The following is a 23,816-nucleotide window of genomic DNA, read 5'->3' on the forward strand; positions in this document are numbered from 1 at the left end:
ATTCTGACTGGTGTGAGATGATACCTCATTGTAGCTTTGATTTGCATTTCTCTAATGATTAATGATGTTGAGCATTCTTTCATGTGTCTGTTGGCAATCTGTATATCTTCTTTGGAGAACTGTCTATTTAGGTCTTCTGCCCATTTTTGGATTGGGTTGTTTGTTTTTTTGTTATTGAGCTGCATGAGCTGCTTGTAAATCTTGGAGATTAATCCTTTGTCAGTTGCTTCATTTGCAAATATTTTCTCCCATTCTGAGGGTTGTCTTTTGGTCTTGTTTATGGTTTCCTTTGCTGTGCAAAAGCTTTGAAGTTTCATTAGGTCCCATTTGTTTATTTGTGTTTTTATTTCCATTTCTCTAGGAGCTGGGTCAAAAAGGATCTTGCTGTGATTTATGTCATAGAGTGTTCTGCCTATGTTTTCTTCTAAGAGTTTGATAGTGTCTGGCCTTACACTTATGTCTTTAATCCATTTTGAGTTTATTTTTGTGTATGGTGTCAGGGAGTGTTCTAATTTCATACTTTTACATGTACCTGTCCAATTTTCCCAGCACCACTTACTGAAGAGGCTGTCTTTTCTCCACTGTATATGCTTGCCTCCTTTATCAAAGGTAAGGCGACCATATGTGTGTGGGTTTATCTCTGGGCTTTCTATCCTGTTCCATTGATCTATATTTCTGTTTTTGTACCAAAACTGTCTTGATTACTGTAGCTTTGTAATATAGGCTGAAGTCAGGGAGCCTGATTCCTCCAGCTCCATTTTTCGTTCTCAAGATTGTTTTGGCTATTCGGGGTCTTTTGTGTCTCCATAAAAACTGTGAAATTTTTTGTTCTAGTTCTGTGAAAAATGCCAGTGGTAGTTTGATAGGGATTGCATTGAATCTGTAGATTGCTTTGGGTAGTAGAGTCATTTTCACAATGTTGATTCTTCCAATCCAAGAATATGGTATATCTCTCCATCTATTTGTATCATCTTTAATTTCTTTCATCAGTGTCCTATAATTTTCTGCATACAGGTCTTTTGTCTCCTTAGGTAGGTTTATTCCTAGATATTTTATTCTTTTTGTTGCAATAGTAAACAGGAGTGTTTTCTTAATTTCACTTTCAGATTTTTCATCATTAGTGTATAGGAATGCAAGAGATTTCTGTGCATTAATTTTGTATCCTGCTACTTTACCAAATTAATTGAATAGCTCCAGTAGCTTTCTGGTAGCATCTTTAGGATTCTCTATGTATAGTATCATGTCATCTGCAAACAGTGACAGCTTTACTTCTTCTTTTCCGATTTGGATTCATTTTATTTCTTTTTCTTCTCTGATTGCTGTGGCTAACACTTCCAAAACTATGTTGAATAATAGTGGTGAGAGTGGGCAACCTTGTCTTGTTCCTGATCTTAGTGGAAATGGTTTCAGTTTTTCACCATTGAGGACAATGTTGGCTGTGGGTTTGTCATATATGGCCTTTATTATGTTGAGGAAAGTTCCCTCTATGCCTACTTTCTGCAGGGTTTTTATCATAAATGGGTCTTGAATTTTGTTGAAAGCTTTCTCTGCATCTATTGAGATGATCATATGGTTTTTCTCCTTCAATTTGTTAATATGGTGTATCACGTTGATTGATTTGCGTATATTGAAGAATCCTTGCATTCCTGGAATAAACCCCACTTGATCATGGTGTATGATCCTTTTAATGTGCTGTTGGATTCTGTTTGCTAGTATTTTGTTGAGGATTTTTGCATCTATGTTCATCAGTGATATTGGCCTGTAGTTTTCTTTCTTTGTGACATCTTTGTCTGGTTTTGGTATCAGGGTGATGGTGGCCTCGTAGAATGAGTTGGGGAGCGTTCCTCCCTCTGCAATATTTTGGAAGAGTTTGAGAAGTATAGGTGTTAGCTCTTCTCTAAATGTTTGATAGAATTCTCCTGTGAAGCCATCTGGTCCTGGGCTTTTGTGTGTTGGAAGATTTTTAATCACAGTTTCAATTTCAGTGCTTGTGATTGGTCTGTTCATATTTTCTATTTCTTCCTGGTTCAGTCTTGGCAGGTTGTGCATTTCTAAGAATTTGTCCATTTCTTCCAGGTTGTCCATTGTATTGGCATAGAGTTGCTTGTAGTAATCTCTCATGATCGTTTGTATTTCTGCAGTGTCAGTGGTTACTTCTCCTTTTTCATTTCTAATTCTATTGATTTAAGTCTTCTCCCATTTTCTCTTGATGAGTCTGGCTAATGGTTTATCAATTTTGTTTATCTTCTGAAAGAACCAGCTTTTAGTTTCATTGATTCTTGCTATTGTTTCCCTCATTTCTTTTTCATTTATTTCTGATCTGATCTTTATGATTTCTTTCCTTCTGCTAACTTTGGGGTTTTTTTCTTCTTCTTTCTCTAATTGCTTTAGGTGCAAGGTTAGGTTGTTTATTCGAGATGTTTCCTGTTTCTTGAGGTAGGCTTGTAATGCTATAAACTTCCCTCTTAGCACTGCTTTTGCTGTATCCCATAGGTTTTGGGTCGTCGTGTCTCCATTGTCATTTGTTTCTAGGTATTTTTTGATTTCCCCTTTGATTTCTTCAGTGATCACTTCGTTATTAAGTAGTGTATTGTGTAGCCTCCATGTGTTTGTATTTTTTACAGATCATTTCCTGTAATTGATATCTAGTCTCATAGCGTTGTGGTCAGAAAAGATACTTGATACGATTTCAGTTTTCTTAAATTTACCAAGGCTTGATTTGTGACCCAAGGTATGATCTATCCTGGAGAATGTTCCATGAGCACTTGAGAAAAATGTGTATTCTGTTGTTTTTGGGTGGAATGCCCTATAAATATCAATTAAGTCCATCTTGTTTAATGTATCATTTAAAGCTTGTGTTTCCTTATTTATTTTCATTTTGGATGATCTGTCCATTGGTGAAAGTGGGGTGTTAAAGTCCTCTACTATGATTGTGTTGCTGTCGATTTCCCCTTTTATGGCTGTTAGTATTTGCCTTATGTATTGAGGTGCTCCTATGTTGGGTGCATAAATATTTACAATTGTTATATCTTCTTCTTGGATCGGTCCCTTGATCATTATATAGTGTCCTTCTTTGTCTCTTGTAATAGTCTTTGTTTTAAAGTCTATTTTGTCTGATATGAGAATTGCTACTCCAGCTTTCTTTTTTTTTTTTTTTTTTTTTTAACATCTTTATTCAAGTATAATTGCTTTACAATGGTGTGCTAGCTTCTGCTTTACAACAAAGTGAATCAGTTACACATATACATATGTTGCCATATCTCTTCCCTCTTGCTTCTCCCTCCCTCCCACCCTCCCTATCCCACCCCTCTAGGTGGTCACAAAGCACCGAGCTGATCTCCCTGTGCTATGCGGCTGCTTCCCACTAGTTATCTATTTTACATTTGGTAGTGTATATATGTCCATGACACTCTCTCACCCTGTCACATCTCACCCCTCCCCCTCCCCATATCCTCAAGTCCATTCTCTAGTAGGTCTGTGTCTTTATTCCCATCTTGCCACTAGGTTCTTCATGACCTCTTTTTTTTTTTTTTTTTTTTTTTCCCTTAGATTCCATATATATGTGTTAGCATACTGTATTTGTTTTTCTCTTTCTGACTTACTTCACTCTGTATGACAGACTCTAACTCCATCCACCTCATTACAAACACCTCCATTTCATTTCTTTTTATGGCTGAGTAATATTCCATTGTATATATGTGCCACATCTTCTTTATCCATTCATCCGATGATGGACACCTAGGTTGCTTCCATGTCCTGGCTATTGTAAACAGAGCTGCAATGAATATTTTGGTACATGACTCTTTCTGAATTATGGTTTTCTCAGGGTATATGCCCAGTAGTGGGATTGCTGGGTCATATGGTAGTTCTATTTTTAGTTTTTTAAGGAACCTCCATACTGTTCTCCATAGTGGCTGTATCAATTTACATTCCCACCAACAGTGCAAGAGTGTTCCCTTTTCTCCACACCCTCTCCAGCATTTATTGTTTCTAGATTTTTTGATGATGGCCATTCTGACCGGTGTGAGATGATACCTCATTGTAGTTTTGATTTGCATTTCTCTAATGATTAATGATGTTGAGCATTCTTTCATGTGTCTGTTGGCAATCTGTATCTCTTCTTTGGAGAAATGTCTATTTAGGTCTTCTGCCCATTTTTGGATTGGGTTGTTTGTTTTTTTGTTATTGAGCTGCATGAGCTGCTTGTAAATCTTGGAGATTAATCCTTTGTCAGTTGCTTCATTTGCAAATATTTTCTCCCATTCTGAGGGTTGTCTTTTGGTCTTGTTTATGGTTTCCTTTGCTGTGCAAAAGCTTTTAAGTTTCATTAGGTCCCATTTGTTTATTTGTGTTTTTATTTCCATTTCTCTAGGACCTGGGTCAAAAAGGATCTTGCTGTGACTTATGTCATACAGTGTTCTGCCTATGTTTTCCTCTAAGAGTTTGATAGTGTCTGGCCTTACACTTAGGTCTTTAATCCATTTTGAGTTTATTTTTGTGTATGGTGTTAGGGAGTGTTCTAATTTCATACTTTTACATGTACCTGTCCAATTTTCCCAGCACCACTTATTGAAGAGGCTGTCTTTTCTCCACTGTATATGCTTGCCTCCTTTATCAAAGATAAGGTGACCATATGTGCGTGGGCTTATCTTTGGGCTTTCTATCCTGTTCCATTGATCTATATTTCTGTTTTTGTGCCAGTACCAAACTGTCTTGATTACTGTAGCTTTGTAATATAGTCTGAAGTCAGGGAGCCTGATTCCTCCAGCTCCATTTTTCGTTCTCAAGATTGCTTTGGCTATTCAGGGTCTTTTGTGTTTCCATACAAATTGTGAAATTTTTTGTTCTAGTTCTGTGAAAAATGCCAGTGGTAGTTTGATAGGGATTGCATTGAATCTGTAGATTGCTTTGGGTAGCAGAGTCATTTTCACAATGTTGATTCTTCCAATCCAAGAACATGGTATATCTCTCCATCTATTTGTATCATCTTTAATTTCTTTCATCAGTGTCCTATAATTTTCTGCATACAGGTCTTTGTCTCCTTAGGTAGGTTTATTCCTAGGTATTTTATTCTTTTTGTTGCAATGGTAAACGGGAGTGTTTTCTTAATTTCACTTTCAGATTTTTCATCATTAGTATACAGGAATGCAAGAGATTTCTGTGCATTAATTTTGTATCCTGCTACTTTACCAAATTCATTGATTAGCTCTAGTAGTTTTCTGGTAGCATCTTTTGGATTCTCTATGTATAGTATCATGTCATCTGCAAACAGTGACAGCTTTACTTCTTCTTTTCTGATTTGGATTCCTTTTATTTCTTTTTCGTCTCTGATTGCTGTGGCTAACACTTCCAAAACTATGTTGAATAATAGTGGTGAGAGTGGGCAACCTTGTCTTGTTCCTGATCTTAGTGGAAATGGTTTCAGTTTTTCACCATTGAGGACAATGTTGGCTGTGGGTTTGTCATATACGGCCTTTATTGTGTTGAGGAAAGTTCCCTCTATGCCTACTTTCTGCAGGACTTTTATCATAAATGGGTGTTGAATTTTGTCGAAAGCTTTCTCTGCATCTATTGAGATGATCATATGGTTTTTCTCCTTCAATTTGTTAATATGATGTATCACGTTGATTGATTTGCGTATATTGAAGAATCCTTGCATTCCTGGAATAAACCCCACTTGATCATGGTGTATGATCCTTTTAATGTGCTGTTGGATTCTGTTTGCTAGTATTTTGTTGAGGATTTTTGCATCTATGTTCATCAGTGATATTGGCCTGTAGTTTTCTTTCTTTGTGACATCTTTGCCTGGTTTTGGTATCAGGGTGATGGTGGCCTCGTAGAATGAGTTGGGGAGTGTTCCTCCCTCTGCAATATTTTGGAAGAGTTTGAGAAGGATAGGTGTTAGCTCTTCTCTAAATGTTTGATAGAATTCTCCTGTGAAGCCATCTGGTCCTGGGCTTTTGTGTGTTGGAAGATTTTTAATCACAGTTTCAATTTCAGTGCTTGTGATTGGTCTGTTCATATTTTCTATTTCTTCCTGGTTCAGTCTCGGCAGGTTGTGCATTTCTAAGAATCTGTCCATTTCTTCCAGGTTGTCCATTTTATTAGCATAGAGTTGCTTGTAGTAATCTCTTATGATCGTTTGTATTTCTGCAGTGTCAGTGGTTACTTCTCCTTTTTCATTTCTAATTCTATTAATTTGAGTCTTCTCCTTTTTTCTCTTGATGAGTCTGGCTAATGGTTTATCAATTTTGTTTATCTTCTCAAAGAACCAGCTTTTAGTTTCATTGATTTTTGCTATTGTTTCCTTCATTTCTTTTTCATTTATTTCTGATCTGATCTTTATGATTTCTTTCCTTCTGCTAGCTTTGGGGTTTTTTTGTTCTTCTTTCTCTAATTGCTTTAGGTGCAAGGTTAGGTTGTTTATTCGAGATGTTTCCTGTTTCTTGATGTAGGCTTGTATTGCTATAAACTTCCCTCTTAGAACTGCTTTTGCTGCATCCCATAGGTTTTGGGTCGTCGTGTCTCCATTGTCATTTGTTTCTAGGTATTTTTTGATTTCCCCTTTGATTTCTTCAGTGATCACTTCGTTATTAAGTAGTGTATTGTGTAGCCTCCATGTGTTTGTATTTTTTACAGATCATTTCCTGTAATTGATATCTAGTCTCATAGCGTTGTGGTCGGAAAAGATACTTGATACGATTTCAGTTTTCTTAAATTTACCAAGGCTTGATTTGTGACCCAAGGTATGATCTATCCTGGAGAATGTTCCATGAGCACTTGAGAAAAATGTGTATTCTGTTGTTTTTGGGTGGAATGCCCTATAAATATCAATTAAGTCCATCTTGTTTAATGTATCATTTAAAGCTTGTGTTTCCTTATTTATTTTCATTTTGGATGATCTGTCCATTGGTGAAAGTGGGGTGTTAAAGTCCTCTACTATGATTGTGTTGCTGTCGATTTCCCCTTTTATGGCTGTTAGTATTTGCCTTATGTATTGAGGTGCTCCTATGTTGGGTGCATAAATATTTACAATTGTTATATCTTCTTCTTGGATCGGTCCCTTGATCATTATATAGTGTCCTTCTTTGTCTCTTGTAATAGTCTTTGTTTTAAAGTCTATTTTGTCTGATATGAGAATTGCTACTCCAGCTTTCTTTTGACTTCCATTTGCATGGAATATCTTTTTCCATCCCCTCACTTTCAGTCTGTATGTGTCTCTAGGTCTGAAGTGGGTCTCTTGTAGACAGCATATATACTGGTCTTGTTTTTGTATCCATTCAGCCAGTCTGTGTCTTTTGGTGGGACCATTTAATCCATTTACATTTAAGGTAATTATCGATATGTATGTTCCTATTCCCATTTTCTTAAATGTTTTGGGTTTGTTATTGTAGGTGTTTTCCTTCTCTTGTGTTTCTTGCCTAGAGAAGTTCCTTTATCGTTTGTTGTAAAGCTGGTTTGGTGGTGCTGAACTCTCTCAGCTTTTGCTTGTCTGTAAAGGTTTTAATTTCTCCATCAAATCTGAATGAGATCCTTGCTGGGTAGAGTAATCTTGGTTGTAGGTTTTTCTCCTTCATCACTTTAAGTATATCCTGCCACTCCCTTCTGGCTTGCACAGTTTCTGCTGAAAGATCAGCTGTTAACCTTATGGGGATTCCCTTGTGTGTTATTTGTTGTTTTTCCCTTGCTGCTTTTAATATGTTTTCTTTATATTTAATTTTTGATAGTTTGATTAATATGTGTCTTGGCGTGTTTCTCCTTGGATTTATCCTGTATGGGACTCTCTGTTCTTCCAGGACTTGATTAACTATTTCCTTTCCCATATTAGGGAAGTTTTCAACTATAATCTCTTCAAATATTTTCTCAGTCCCTTTCTTTTTCTCTTCTTCTTCTGGGACCCCTATAATTCGAATGTTGGTCCATTTAATGTTGTCCCAGAGGTCTCTGAGACTGTCCTCAGTTCTTTTCATTCTTTTTTCTTTATTCTGCTCTGCAGTAGTTATTTCCACCATTTTATCTTCCAGGTCACTTATCCGTTCTTCTGCCTCAGTTATTCTGCTATTGATCTAATCTAGAGTATTTTTAATTTCATTTATTGTGTTTTTCATCGTTGCTTGGTTCCTGTTTAGTTCTTCTACGTCCTTGTTAAATGTTTCTTGCATTTTGTCTATTCTATTTCCAAGACTTTGGATCATCCTTACTATCATTATTCTGAATTCTTTTTCAGGTAGACTGCCTATTTCCTCTTCATTTGTTAGGTCTGGTGTGTTTTGACCCTGCTCCTTCATCTGCTGTGTGTTTTTCTGTCTTCTCATTCTGCTTATCTTACTGTGTTTGGGGTCTCCTTTTCACAGGCTGCAGGTTCGTAGTTCCCGTTGTTTTTGGTATCTGTCCCCAGTGGCTAAGGTTGGTTCAGTGGGTTGTGTAGGCTTCCTGGTGGAGGGGAATAGTGTCTGTGTTCTGGTGGATGAGGCTGGATCTTGTCTTTCTGGTGGGCATGTCCACGTCTGGTGGTGTGTTTTGGGGTGTCTGTGGCCTTATTATGATTTTAGGCAGCCTTCTGCTAATGGATGGGGCTGTGTTCCTGTCTTGCTAGTTGTTTGGCATAGGGTGTCCAGCACTGTAGTTTGCTGGTCGTTGAGTGAAGCTGGGTCTTGATGTTGAGATGGACATCTCTGAAAGATTTTCACCGTTTGGTATTACGTGGAGCTGGGAGGTCTCTTGTGGACCAGTGTCCTGAAGTTGGCTCTCCCACCTCAGAGGCACAGCCCTGACACCTGGCTGGAGCACCAAGAGCCTTTCATCCACACGGCTCAGAGTAAAAGGGAGAAAAAATAGAAAGAAAGAAAGAGGATAAAATAAAATGAAATAAAATAAAGCTATTATAAAGCAAAGCTATACAGACAAAATCTCACCCAGGAGCATACACATATACACTCACAAAAAAAGGAAAAGGGGAAAAATTAATATATCCTCCTCCCAAATTCCACCTCCTGAATTTGGGATGATTCGTTGTCTATTCAGGTATTCAACAGATGCAGGCTCATCAAGTTGTTTGTGGAGTTTTAATCCACTGCTTCTGAGGCTGCTGGGAGAGATTTCCCTTTCTCTTCTTTGTTCGCACAGCTCCCGGGGTTCATCTTTGGATTTGGACCCGCCTCTGCGTGTAGGTCGCCTGAGGGCGTCTGTTCCCCGCCCAGACAGGACGGGGTTAAAGGAGCAGCTGATTCGGGGGCTCTGGCTCGCTCAGGCCGCGGTGAGGGAGGGGTACGGATGCGGGGTGAGCCTGCGGCGTCAGAGGCCGGCGTGACATTGCACCAGCCTGAGGCGCGCCGTGCGTTCTCCCGGGGAAGTTGTCCCCGGATCACGGGAGCCTGGCCGTGGCGGGCTGCACCGGCTCCCGGGAGGGGAGGTGTGGATAGTGACCTGTGCTTGCACACAGGCTTTTTGGTGGCAGCAGCAGCAGTCAGCGCCTCATGCCCGTCTCTGGGGTCCACACTGATAGCCGCGGCTCGCGCCCGTCTCTGGAGTTCGTTTAGGCGGCGCTCTGAATCCCCTCTCCTTGCGCGCCGTGAAACAAAGAGGGAAGAAAAAGTCTCTTGCCTCTTCGGCTGCTGCAGACTTTTTCCCAGACTCCCTCCCGGCTAGCTGTGGTGTGCTAACCCCTTCAGGCTGTGTTCATGCACCAACCCCAGTCCGCTCCCTGAGATCCGACTGAAGCCCGAGACTCAGCTCCCAGCCCCCGCCAGCCCCGGCGGGTGAGCAGACAGGCCTCTGGGGCTGGTGAGTGCTGCTCGGCGCCGAGCCTCTGTGCGGGAATCTCTCCGCTTTGCCCTCCGCACCCCTGTTGCTGCGCTCTCCTCCATGGCTCCGAAGCTTCCCCCCTCTGCCACCTGCAGTCTCCGCCCGCGAAGGGGCTTCCTAGTGTGTGGAAACCTTTTCTCCTTCACGGCTCCCTCTCACTGGTGCAGGTCCCGTCCCTATTCTTTTGTCTCTGTTATTTCTTTGTTTTTTTGCCCTACCCAAGTACGTGGGGAGTTTCTTGCCTTTTGGGAGGTCTGACGTCTTCTGCCAGTGTTCAGTGGGTGTTCTGTAGGAGCAGTTCCACGTGTAGATGTATTTCTAATGTATCTGTGGGAAGGAAGTTGATCTCCGCGTCTTACTCTTCTGCCATCTTGCCCTATCTCCACCTTAGGTTGTTTTTTGAGTTATTTTTTTGTGTATGTTGTAAGAGAGTGGTTGAGTTTCATTCTTTTGCATGTGACTGTCCAGTTTTCCCCAAACCATTTATTGAAGAGACTCTCCTTACCCCATTGTTTATTCTTGGCTCCTTTGTCATAAACTAATTGACCATATATGCATGGGTTTATTTCTGGGTCTCTATTCTGTTTCATTGATATACAGGTCTATGTTTATGGCAATACCATACTGTTTTAGTCACTATAGCTTTGCAATATACTTTGAAATCAGGGAGTGTGATGCCTCCAGCTTTGTGCTTCTTCCTCAAGATTGCTTTGGCTATTTGGGGTCTTAAGTGTTTCCATGCAAATTTAAGATTATTTGTTTTATTTCTGTGAAAAATGCCATTGGACTTTTGATAGGGATTTCATTGAATCTGTAGATTCCTTTGGGTAGTATGGTCATTTTGATAATACTGATTCTTCCAATCCAGGAGCACAGAATATTTTTCCATTTATTTGTGCCTCTTTCAATTTCTTTCATTAATATCATGTAGTTTTCAATATACAGGTCTTTAACTTCCTTGGCTATGCTTATTCCAGGTATTTTATTCATTTTGATGCAATTGTAAATGAGATTGTCTTCTTAATTCACAATAATGATTAGTCTATAGAAATGCAACACATTTTTGTGTATTGATTTTGTATCCTGCAACTTCACTGAATTTATTAGTTCTGCTAAAAAATAGACAATAGGCCAATAATGGAGTCACTTACGCTAAGCTGCATGTCTCCAAACCAAAACTTAATATTGATATGTAAGTTAAGTACAGTTTCAGCCTCTCTTAGGAACAGAATCTTAAACTAGTCAATCTGGAATTACCTGGTCAACACTAGTGAGGTAATCTGTCTGATAGACCTGTGCTGTCTCCCAAAGGAAGGTGGCCTTGCCACAAATGATCCACTTTTTGCTAGAATAACCCTTGTCCTGCTCATTTCTGCCTATAAAAGTCATTTTTTCCAGCTCCTCAGGGCTCCCTTCTGTTAGATGGGATGCAGCCTGATTCATGAATCATTGAATAAAGCCAATAAGTTCTTTAAAACGTATTCAGTTTTGCTTTTTAACAGTTCTAACGGATTTTTCTTTTGGATGGAGTCTTTAGAGTTTTCTATATTTAATACCATGTCATCTGCAAATAGTGATAGTGTTATTTCTTCCTTTCCAATTTGGATGCGTTTTCTTTTTCTTGTCTAAGTTCTCTGGCTAGGACTTCCAATATTACGCTGAATAAAAGTGGTGAGAGTGGGCATCTTTGTCTTGTTCCTGATCTTAGAGGAAAAGCTTTCAGCTTTTTACTTTGAGTATGATGTTAGATGTGGGTTTGTCATATATAGATTTTATTATGTTGAGGTACATTTCTTCTTTGCCTGCTTTGCTGAGAGTTTTTATTATAAATGGATGTTGAATTTTGTCAAATAATTTTTTCACATCTGTTGAGATGATCATTTGATTTTTTTCCTTCATTTTGTTAATGTGGTGTATCACATTGATTAATTTGTGGCTGTTGAACCATCCTTAGATCCCTGAATAAATCCCACTTCATCATGGTGCATAATTCTTTTACTATATTGTTGAATTCAGTTTGTTAATATTTTTTAAAGCTTTTAAAAATTGAAGTATAGTTGAAGTACAATATTGAAATACAATAAGTTAGAGATGTACAACATAGTGATTCCAGTTTGCTAATATTTTGTTGTGGATTTTTGTATCTATGTATGTTAGGGATATTTGCCTGTGATTTTCTTTTCTTGTAGTATCTTTGTCTGGTTTTGGTATCAGGGTAATGTTAACCTTATAAAATGAGTTTTTAAGATTTCCCTCCTCTTCATTTTTTTGGAAGAGTTTGAGAAGGATTGATAATTCTTTGTTAAGTGTTTGGTAGAATTCACCAGTGTAGCTGTCTGGTCCTGGACTTTTGTTTGTTGGGAGGTTTTTGATTACAAATTCAATTTCCTTAATAGTAATCAGTCTGTTCAGATTTTCTATTTCTTCATGATTCAGTCTGGGTAGGTTGTATTTTCCTAGGAATTTATCCACCTCTTCTAGGTTGTCCAATTTGTTGGTGTATAATTGTTCAAAGTAATCTCTTATGATCTTTTGAATTTTTGTGGTATCACTTGTAACATCTCCTCCTTTAATTCTGATTTTATTTGAGCCCTCTCTCTCTTTTTCCCCCTGGTGAGTGTAGCTAAAGTTTTATCTATTTTGCTTATCTTGTCAATTTTAACACGTTTAGATTCATGTAACCACCACCACAATCAAGATACAGCACTCTTCCATCAGGTATCCATTCCTATAATTTTGTCATTTCATATAAGTAGAAACATATGGCATATAACTTTTCCAGACTGGTCTCTTTCAGCATAATTCCCTTGAGATTCATTAAAGTTGTTGTATATATTAATATTTCATTCTTTTTTTTATTACTGCAGAGTATTCACAATACATAATATGGATGTACTACAATTTGTTTAAACATTCACCCATTGAAGGACATTTGAGTTTCTGGTTTTAATTGTAACAAATCTGATATGAACAATATGTACAGGTTTTCGTGTGAACATAATTTTTCATTTTTTCTATGATGAATTCCCAGGAGTGAGAATGCTTGGTTGTATGCTAAGTTTATGTTTAATTTTGTAAGAAGCTTCAAAAGTATTTCCAGAGTGACTTTCCCATTTTTCATTGCCATCACCAATATATGAGAGATCTACTCGTTCTGTATCCTTATTTGTACATGTTATTGTAAGTATTTTAAAGTTTAGCCATTTTAACAGGTACCTCATTGTAGTTTTAACTTGCCGTTCCCTAATTTCGTATAATGCCTTGAATATATTTTCATTTGTTTATGTGCCACTGTGTTCTGTGCCTAGATCTTAACTTTATGGAGGTGGCTGAGTGACGACATGGAAAGGTCAATGCCATTGAGAGAAAAGTTTAATAGTACCCACAGTTCCCCTAGAAATGAGAGGTGCAGCACACCACAAAGGACCATGGGAGAAATGCCAAATTTGGTAAGGTAGCAGAAGATAGGAGCAAGGGGGAAAGACTAGGTCAGAGACTTTATTGGAGTTTCCATGGGAAAGGCAAGGCTGGGCAGAGTAAACAGCTTAGCATTGCCTAATTTGAATAATCTGGTAGTCTTTATAGGGGAGGTTCCAAGTTGCCTGGTTCCTGGCCCTGTGATTATTAAGGGTGAGGAATACTGCCTACTGGGGTGTACTTAACAGAGAGAGGTATAACTCTAGATACTTTGCATATCAAACGCATGCTCCCAGTTGAATCATTCGCTATTTAAGAATTGGCTTGTCCCAGGAAGAGCAGTGTCTCCCCATCCAGAAAGCATTTTTTAAGATGTCAAGACATCATTATATACAGAAATTTTAAAGTTATGCAGTACACATGAGCATATTCTCATTGGTAGAAATTCTTTTCATGCCTTTTGTCCTCTTTTTTATGGGGGGAACACTCTTTATTCTTTTTTTTTTTTTTAACATCTTTATTGGAGTATAATTGCTTTACAATGGTGTTAGTTTCTGCTTTATAACAAAGTGAATCAGTTAAACATATACATATGTTCATATATCTCTTCCTCTTGCGTCTCCCTCCCTCCCACCCTCCCTATCCCACCCCTCTAGGTGGACACAACGCACCGAGCTGATCTCCCTGTGCTATGCGGCTGCTTCCCACTAGCTATCTATTTTACATTTGGTAGTGTATATATGTCCATGCCACTCTCTCACTTTGTCACAGATTACCCTTCCTCCTCCCCATATCCTCAAGTCCATTCTCAAGTAGGACTGTGTCTTTATTCCCATCTTACCCCTAGGTTCTTCATGACCTTTTTTTTTTCTTCTTAGATTCCATATATATGTGTTAGCATACAGTATTTGTTTTTCTCCTTCTGACTTACTTCACGCTGTATGACAGACTCTAGGCCCATCCACCTCACTACAAATAACTCAATTTCGTTTCCTTTTATGGCTGAGTAATATTCCATTGTATATATGTGCCACATCTTCTTTATCCATTCATCTGTTGACAGACACTTAGGTTGCTTCCATGTCCTGGCTATTGTAAATAGAGCTGCAATGAACATTTTGATACATGACTCTTTTTGAATTATGGTTTTCTCAGGGTATATGCCCAGTAGTGGGATGGCTGGGTCGTATGGTAGTTCTATTTTTAGTTTTTTAAGGAACCTCCATACTGTTCTCCATAGTGGCTGTATCAATTTACATTCCCACCAACAGTGCAAGAGTGTTCCCTTTTCTCCACACCCTCTCCAGCATTTATTGTTTGTAGATTTTTTGATGATGGCCATTCTGACTGGTGTGAGATGATATCTCATTGTAGTTTTGATTTACATTTCTCTAATGATTAATGATGTTGAGCATTCTTTCATGTGTTTGTTGGCAATCTGTATATCTTCTTTGGAGAAATGTCTCTTTAGGTCTTCTGCCCATTTTCAGATTGGGTTGTTTGTTTTTTTGTTATTGAGCTGCATGAGCTGCTTGTAAATCTTGGAGATTAATTCTTTGTGAGTTGCTTCATTGGCAAATATTTTCTCCCATTCTGAGGGTTGTCTTTTGGTCTTGTTTATGGTTTCCTTTGCTGTGCAAAAGCTTTTAAGTTTCATTAGGTACCATTTGTGTATTTTTGTTTTTATTTCCATTTCTCTAGGAGGTGGGTCAAAAAGGATCTTGCTGTGATTTATGTCATAGAGTGTTCTGCCTATGTTTTCCTCTAAGAGTTTGATAGTGTCTGGCCTTACATTTAGGTCTTTAATCCATTTTGAGTTTATTTTTGTGTATGGTGTTAGGGAGTGTTCTAATTTCATACTTTTACATATACCTGTCCAATTTTCCCAGCACCAGTTATTGAAGAGGCTGTCTATTCTCCACTGTATATTCTTGCCTCCTTTATCAAAGATAAGGTGACCATATGTGCGTGGGTTTATCTCTGGGCTTTCTATCCTGTTCCATTGATCTATATTTCTGTTTTTGTGCCAGTACCATACTGTCTTGATTACTGTAGCTTTGTAATATAGTCTGAAGTCAGGGAGCCTGATTCCTCCAGCTCCATTTTTCGTTCTCAAGATTGCTTTGGCTATTCAGGGTCTTTTGCATTTCCATACAAATTGTGAAATTTTTGTTCTAGTTCTGTGAAAAATGCCAGTGGTAGTTTGATAGGGATTGCATTGAATCAGTAGATTGCTTTGGGTAGTAGAGTCATTTCACAATGTTGATTCTTCTAATCCAAGAACATGGTATATCTCTCCATCTATTTGTATCATCTTTAATTTCTTTCATCAGTATCTTATAATTTTCTGCATACAGGTCTTTTGTCTCCTTAGGTAGGTTTATTCCTAGATATTTTATTCTTTTTGTTGCAATGGTAAATGGGAGTGTTTTCTTAATTTCACTTTCAGATTTTTCATCATTAGTGTATAGGAATGCAAGAGATTTCTGTGCATTAATTTTGTATCCTGCTACTTTACCAAATTAATTGAATAGCTCCAGTAGCTTTCTGGTAGCATCTTTAGGATTCTCTATGTATAGTATCATGTCATCTGCAAACAATGACAGCTTTACTTCTTCTTTTCCGATTTGGATTCCTTTTATTTCATTTTCTTCTCTGATTGCAGTGGCTAAAACTTTCAAAACTATTTTGAATAATAGTGGTTAGAGTGGGCAACCTTGTCTTTTTCCTGATCTTAGTGGAAATGGTTTCAGTTTTTCACCATTGAGGACGATGTTGGCTGTGGGTTTGTCATATATGGCCTTTATTATGTTGAGGAAAGTTTCGTCTATGCCTACTTTCTGCAGGGTTTATATCATAAATGGGTGTTGAATTTTGTCGAAAGCTTTCTCTGCATCTATTGAGATGATCATATGGTTTTTCTCCTTCAATTTGTTAATATGGTGTATCACGTTCATTGATTTGCATATATTGAAGAATCCTTGCATTCCTGGAATAAACCCCACTTGATCATGGTGTATGATCCTTTTAATGTGCTGTTGGATTCTGCTTGCTAGTATTTTGTTGAGGATTTTTGCATCTGTGTTCATCAGTGATATTGGCTTGTAGTTTTCTTTCTTTGGGACATCTTTGTCTGGTTTTGGTATCAGGGTGATGGTGGCCTCGTAGAATGAGTTGGGGAGTGTTCCTCCCTCTGCTATATTTTGGAAGAGTTTGAGAAGGATAGGTGTTAGCTCTTCTCTAAATGTTTGATAGAATTCGCCTGTGAAGCCATCTGGTCCTGGGCTTTTGTTTGTTGGAAGATTTTTAATCACAGTTTCAATTTCAGTGCTTGTGATTGGTCCATTCATATTTTCTATTTCTTCCTGGTTCAGTATCGGAAGGTTGTGCTTTTCTAAGAATTTGTCCATTTCTTCCAGGTTGTCCATTTTATTGGCATAGAGTTGCTTGTAGTAATCTCTCATGATCGTTTGTATTTCTGCAGTGTCAGTGGTTACTTCTCCTTTTTCATTTCTAATTCTATTGATTTAAGTCTTCTCCCTTTTTCTCTTGATGAGTCTGGCTAATGGTTTATCAATTTTGTTTATCTTCTCAAAAACCAGCTTCTAGTTTTATTGATCTTTGCTATCGTTTCCTTCATTTCTTTTTTATTTATTTCTGATCTGATCTTTATGATTTCTTTCCTTCTGCTAACTTTGGGGTTTTTTATTCTTCTTTCTCTAATTGCTTTAGGTGTAAGGTTAGATTGTTTATTTGAGATGTTTCTTGTTTTTTGAGGTAGGATTGTATTGCTATAAACTTCCCTCTTAGCACTGCTTTTGCTGCATCCCATAGGTTTTGGGTCGTTGTGTTTTCATTGTCATTTGTTTCTAGGTATTTTTTGATTTCCTCTTTGATTTCTTCAGTGATCTCTTGGTCATTAAGTAGAGTATTGTTTAGCCTCCATGTGCTTGTATTTTTTACAGATTTTTTTCCTGTAATTGATATCTAGTCTCATAACATTGTGGTCAGAAAAGGTACTTGATACAATTTCAGTTTTCTTAAATTTACGAAGGCTTGATTTGTGACCCAAGATATGATCTATTCTGGAGAATATTCCATGAGCACTTGAGAAGAATGTGTATTCTGTTGTTTTTGGATGGAATGTCCTATAAATATCAATTAAGTCCATCTTGTTTAATGTATCATTTAAAGCTTGTGTTTCCCTGTTTATTTTCATTTTGGATGATGTGTCCATTGGTGAAAGTGGGGTGTTAAAGTCCCCTACTATGATTCTGTTACTGTCGATTTCCTCTTTTATGGCTGTTAGTATTTGCCTCATGTATTGAGGTGCTCCTATGTTGGGTGCATAAATATTTACAATTGTTATAACTTCTTCTTGGATCGGTCCCTTGATCATTATATAGTGTCCTTTTTGGTCTCTTGTAATAGTCTTTATTTTAAAGTCTATTTTGTCTGATATGAGAATTGCTACTCCAGCTTTCTTTTGATTTCCATTTGCATGGAATATCTTTTTCCATCCCCTCACTTTCAGTCTGTATGTGTCCCTAGGTCTGAAGTGGGTCTCTTGTAGACAGCATATATATGGGTCTTGTTTTTGTATCCATTCAGCCAGTCTGTGTCTTTTGGTGGGAGCATTTAATCCATTTACATTTAAAGGAATTATCGATATGTATGTTCCTATTCCCATTTTCTTAATTGTTTTGGGTTTGTTATTGTAGGTCTTTTCCTTCTCTTTTGTTTCCTGCCTAAAGCAGTTCCTTTAGCATTTGTTATAAAGCTGGTTTGGGGTTGCTGAATTCTCTTAGCTTTTGATTGTCTGTAAAGGTTTTAATTTCTCCGTCAAATCTGAATGAGATCCTTGCTGGGTAGAGTAATCTTGGTTGTAGGTTTTTCTCCTTCATCACTTTAAATATGTCCTGACACTTCCTTCTGGCTTGCAGAGTTTCTGCTGAAAGATCATCTGTTAACCTTCTGGGGATTCCCTTATGTGTTATTTGTTGTTTTTCCTTGCTCTTTTAATATTTTCTCTTTGTATTTAATTTTTGATAGTTTGATTAGTATGTGTCTTGGCGTGTTTCTCCTTGGATTTATCCAATATGGGACTCCCTGTGCTTCCAGGACCTGATTAACTATTTCCTTTCCTATATTAGGGAAGTTTTCAACTATAATCTCTTCAAATATTTTCTCAGTCCCTTTCTTTTTCTCTTCTTCTTCTGGGACCCCTATAATTCGAATGTTGGTGCATTTAATGTTGTCCCAGAGGTCTCTGAGACTGTCCTCAGTTCTTTTCATTCTTTTTTCTTTATTCTGCGCTACAGTAGTTATTTCCACTATTTTATCTTCCAGTTCACTTATCCGTTCTTCTGCCTCAGTTATTCTGCTATTGATCCCTTCTAGAGGATTTTTAATATCATTTATTGTGTTGTTCATCATTGTTTGTTTTCTCTTTAGTTCTTCTAGGTCCTTGTTAAACTTTTCTTGTATTTTCTCTATCCTATTTCCTAGATTTTGGATCATCTTTACTATCATTAGTCTGAATTCTTTTTCAGCTAGACTGCCTATTTCATCTTCATTTGTTAGGTCTGGTGGTTTTTACCTTGCTCCTTCATCTGCTCTGTGTTTTTCTGTCTTCTCATTTTGCTTAACTTACTGAGTTTGGTGTCTCCTTATCGCAAGCTGGAGGTTCGTAGTTCCCATTGTTTTTGGTGTCTGTCCCCAGTGGCTAAGGTTGGTTCAGTGGGTTGTGTAGGGTTCCTGGTGGAGGGGAATAGTGCCTGTGTTCTGGTGGATGAGGCTGGATCTTCTCTTTCTGGTGGCCAGGTCCACGTCTGGTGGTGTGTTTTGGGGTGTCTGTGGCCTTATTATGATTTTAGGCAGCCTCTGTGCTAACGGATGGGGCTGTGTTCCTCTCTTGCTAGTTGTTTGGCATAGGTTGTCCAGCACTGTAGCTTGCTGGTCATTGAGTGAAGCTGGGTCTTGGCGTTGAGATGGAGTTCTCTGGGAGATTTTCACTGTTTGATATTATGTGGAGCTGGGAGGTCTCTTGTGGACCAGTGTCCTGAAGTTGGCTCTCCCACCTCAGAGGCACAGCCCTGACACCTGGCTGGAGCACCAAGAGCCTTCCATCCACACGGCACTGTAGATCCTGGTGTCCTCAGCCAGGGAAGGACACAGCATCTGATAAGATGGAATTAGCACTTGGGCGAAGAAAGCAGTGTATGAGGGGTGGTCAACAGTCCATCAAATTCATGGCATCATTACATTTGAGCAGTGAAAGTACTCCATTGCTTAATCTCCTTGAGTCTCAATATTCTCACCTCCCAGGCAAATGAAGAGACACTGTAGAATAATGAAGCTTACACTGAAGATAAATTCTTCTCATTCCTGCTGGGCCAGTCACCTGAAACTGCTTATATCACAATCATTGGTCAGTCAAATCCACAGGGCAATTCTCCTCAAACAGCAATCGGGGATCCATGGAAGCTGCTAGTGTTGGAGGGTCTCCTGCAGAGGTGGGGGGTGGCTGTGGCTCACTGTGAGTACAAGGACACTGGCAGCAGTTCTGGGAAGTACTCCCTAGTGTGAGCCCTCCCAGAGTCCTCCTGTCCATTTTTAAATTGAGTTGTTTTGTTACTGTTTAAAAAATTCTTTGTATAGTTGGGATACAAGTGCTCTGTCAGATATATAGTTTGCAAATTGTTTTCTGTCTGTAGATTGTATTTATTTTTATCTTATTTATTTATTTATTTATATTTATTTATTTGGCTGTGCCAGGTCTTAGTGCAGCACGTGGGATCTTTGTTGCGGCATGTCGACTCCTTAGCTGTGGCATGTGGACTCCTTAGTTGCAGCATGCGGACTTCTTAGTTGTGGCATGCATGTGGGATTTAGTTTCCTGACCAGCGATTGAACCCAGGCCCCTTGCATTGGGAGCACAGAGTCTTACCCACTGGACCACCACGGAAGTTCCTATTTCCATCTTCTTGCTTTTGTGTTTCTCAGAGTAAGTGTTTTATTTTGATGTTCAATTTATTAGTTTTCTATTCTATATTTATCTTCTATTTATTATGAGTATCCTGTCAAGACTAAGTTCTGGAAGAATATTTTCCCTTTTTCTTCTAAAATTTTATAGTTTTACATTTTATATTGAAATCTCCGATCCATTTTGAATTAAATTTTGCATAGGGTTTTAGGTTTAGATATGTGTGTGTGTGTGTGTGTGTGTGTGTGTGTGTGTGTGTGTGTGTATGGTAGATAGATATATAATTTATTTTTTGTGTTGATCTTGTAACCTGCAAACTTGAATTAATTTATTAATTCTAGGAAGTTTTTATTTTTTTCTGGATTCTTTGGGATTTTTGTACATACATAGACAATTATGTCATATGTAAATAGGTATAAATTTATGTTTTTCTTTTGTAATCTATATGCCTCCTTTTCTTTCTTTCTTTTTTTTTTTTTTGCCTTATTGTGCTGGCTAGACTTCCAGTACTATGTTGAATAACAGTGATGAAGGTGGGCATCTTTGCCTTGGTCCGAATTTTGAGGAAGATATTCAGTCTTCCATTATTAAGTACAATTTTAGCTGTGTTTTCAATTAATTATCAGGTTGGTGACATTCTCTATTCCTAGTTTGCTGACTTTAAAGAAAAAATCATAAAACGGAAATGATTTTGTCAAATGCTTTTTTGCATTAATATGATCATGTCATTTTTCTTCTTAGTTTAATATGTTGGATTACATTAATTTATTTTCAAATGTTGAATGAGCCTGGCATTCCTGGAATAAATTCCACTTTGTTGCGATGTTAGTTTTTATATATTGCTGGATTTGATTTGCTAATAGGCTTTTGAGGATTTTTTAATGGAAATTCATGAGAGATATAAATATTTAGTTTTTTTTTCTTATTGTCTTTGTCATGTTTTTGTGTACAGGCCTCATAAAATGAGTTGTAAAGTATTCCCTCCTATTCTGGAGGAAGTTGGGTAGAACTGGTGTTAATTCTTTAAATGTAGAAGAATTCTTCATTGCAATCAACTGAGCCTGAACATTTCTTTTCGGGAATGCTTTTTGCTATGAATTCTATGTATTTAATAGTTATAGAAAAATTTAGATTTTGTTTTATCTTGAGTTTTCACAATTTGTGGCTTTGTGATATTGACGTCAGTATTGGTTGGTTTCACATAAAGTGTCAAAGTGACACACACAGAGTTTTTGTAGTGTTCCTTGATTATCCTTTTAGTATTTGTGTAGTGATATCATCTTTCTCATTCCTGAATTAATTTGTATCATTTTTCTTCAGTCATAGTAGAGTTTTATCAATTTTATTTCTCTCTTCAAAGGATTAAGTTCAGGTTTCTTAGATTTTCTCTTCTCAACATGATTGAATCTTGCTCTTACATTATTTCTTTGCTTCTGATTGCTTTGGGTTTTTTTACTCTGCTCTTTTTTGTTTCTTGAGATGAGAGATTAGACTATTGATTTGAGATCTTTCTTTTTTTCTAATGTAAGTTTTTGGTGGTATGAATTTCTTGCTCAGCACTGCTTTAGCTCCAGTGCACCAATTTTGACAAGTTTTTTCCTTTTTGTTCACTTCAAATTATTTTCTCATTCCCTTTGTAACTTCCTCTGTCCCATGAAACATTTAAAAGTGTGTTGTTTAATTTCCAAGTGTTTGAAGATTTTCTTTTTCTTTTATTTTGTAAAATTTTTATTGGAGTAGAGTTGATTTACAATGTCATGTTAGTTTCTTGTGTACAGCAAAGTGAATCAGTTATACATATACATATAAGCACTCTCTTTTAGATTCTTTTTCCATATAGTTCATTACAGAGTATAGAGTTCTGTGTGCTATACACTAGGCCCTTATTAGTTATCTATTTTACATATAGTAGTGCATGTATGTCAATCCCAATCTTCCAATTGATCCCTCCCCCACTCTTTCCCCACTGGTAACCATAAGTTTGTTTTCTACATCTATGACTCTGTTTTGTAAATAAGTTCATTTGTACCATTTTTTAAGATTCCACATATAAGCAATATCATATGATATTTGTCTTTCTCTTACTTCACTCAGTATGACAATCTCTAGGTCCATCCACGTTGCTGCAAATGGCATTATTTTGTTCTTTTTTATGGCTAATATTCCAAGTAGTTTCTCAGTTTATTGTGTATCAAGCTAGTCAGCTGATAATAAGCTAATTATGCTTTTGTCAGTTGGCAGTCAGTTCCTTAGAAAACTGGAAGATCACTAAAATAGCCAGTTGGTCAGGCAGGTTAATGGTACTTGGAGACTGTGCAGTCTCCACAAAACAAATTTGTTTCACCCCCATTATAGTGTGAAGTTGCCTTGGTAGAAGGACAGAGTATACTATTTCTGCTTGGCTTCTAGGGAGACCTTTAATGTGAGAGAAGAGGTATTATATACCTGGCAAGGAAAAACAAAACATGGAGGTAGGTCAGAGCAGATGTTATACCTGTTCTTTTGGGGTCAGACATGTCTCCTAGGAGATAGATTCTTGGACCTGAGAAAATAAAAAACTTTTCCTTGTAACAGTCAGGAAGTTGATTGGGAAGTAAAAATGAGCAGAAATAATGGTATGATGAATTAAAGACATGACCCCAAGAACTAATTATTTTGCCTTCCCATTTGGTTGATCCTGAAAATCTGATTTATCATTGTTATTGTTATGCACAATTTTTTGGATTGGTACTTACAATATATTTGTGTGGAAGCACCCCCCCCAAAATAGCCTGTACTCTCCAATGCTAATAAAAAACCGATAGCTATGCAGACATAATTTTGAACTGGGAATACTAGCTTATTGAAAATAAATTTCGTTTTGACTGAAAGAGATCTGAAGAACACTTCTGAATATTAAGAATGAGTTTTCTCTTAGTAATTTTAGAAAATATCCAAAAGAGAAGAGTCTGAGTGGGCGCTTAGAGCAATAATTTCCTTAACTATTTATAATAATGAATAATCTCAAAATATAATTTGAAGCATCAAAAGGAAAAATTTTCAGATATTCAGATTTTCTACCTTCAACAAGTATTTTTTAGTGCCCAATATGTAGAGGGACTCTTCGTAATTTTTTAATGCCCAATACATAGAGGGACACGTTATGAACAAAACAGATAAAAATTCCTGCCTTCATGGAGGCTTCTTTTATTAGCTCGAAGACCCTTAGTAGGCAGGCAGACAGAAAATTGACTCTGCCAGTGTCTCTAGATAAGGCACCCATCTGTTGGAATAAAAGTTAATACTTGGAAAGGAGATAAACCAGGCAGGGAGAATGGAGCGTTCGTGACTACAGCATAGACCATGGTCTCCAGTTGATAATGTATTATCTGGAGAGGCTTCCCCACCACGGGGACAGCAGATAAAGCCTGAGTGCCATCAGGGGACTTTGTCACCTGGCCTCCCATTCAGGCCACTTGGGTGAATTGGTTCCATCTTGGAGGGTAGATGGTCCTGCACTTAATAGCAAATCCAATCATAATCCTAAAAGATGATATATGAAAGGGGGTGTAAAGGAGATGATTCTACATATCTTAAGAAACAGAGAAATTTTATGAAAGAATGACTTTCT

This window comes from Eubalaena glacialis, chromosome 9, assembly GCF_028564815.1.
Source record: "Eubalaena glacialis isolate mEubGla1 chromosome 9, mEubGla1.1.hap2.+ XY, whole genome shotgun sequence".
Taxonomy (NCBI): domain Eukaryota; kingdom Metazoa; phylum Chordata; class Mammalia; order Artiodactyla; family Balaenidae; genus Eubalaena; species Eubalaena glacialis.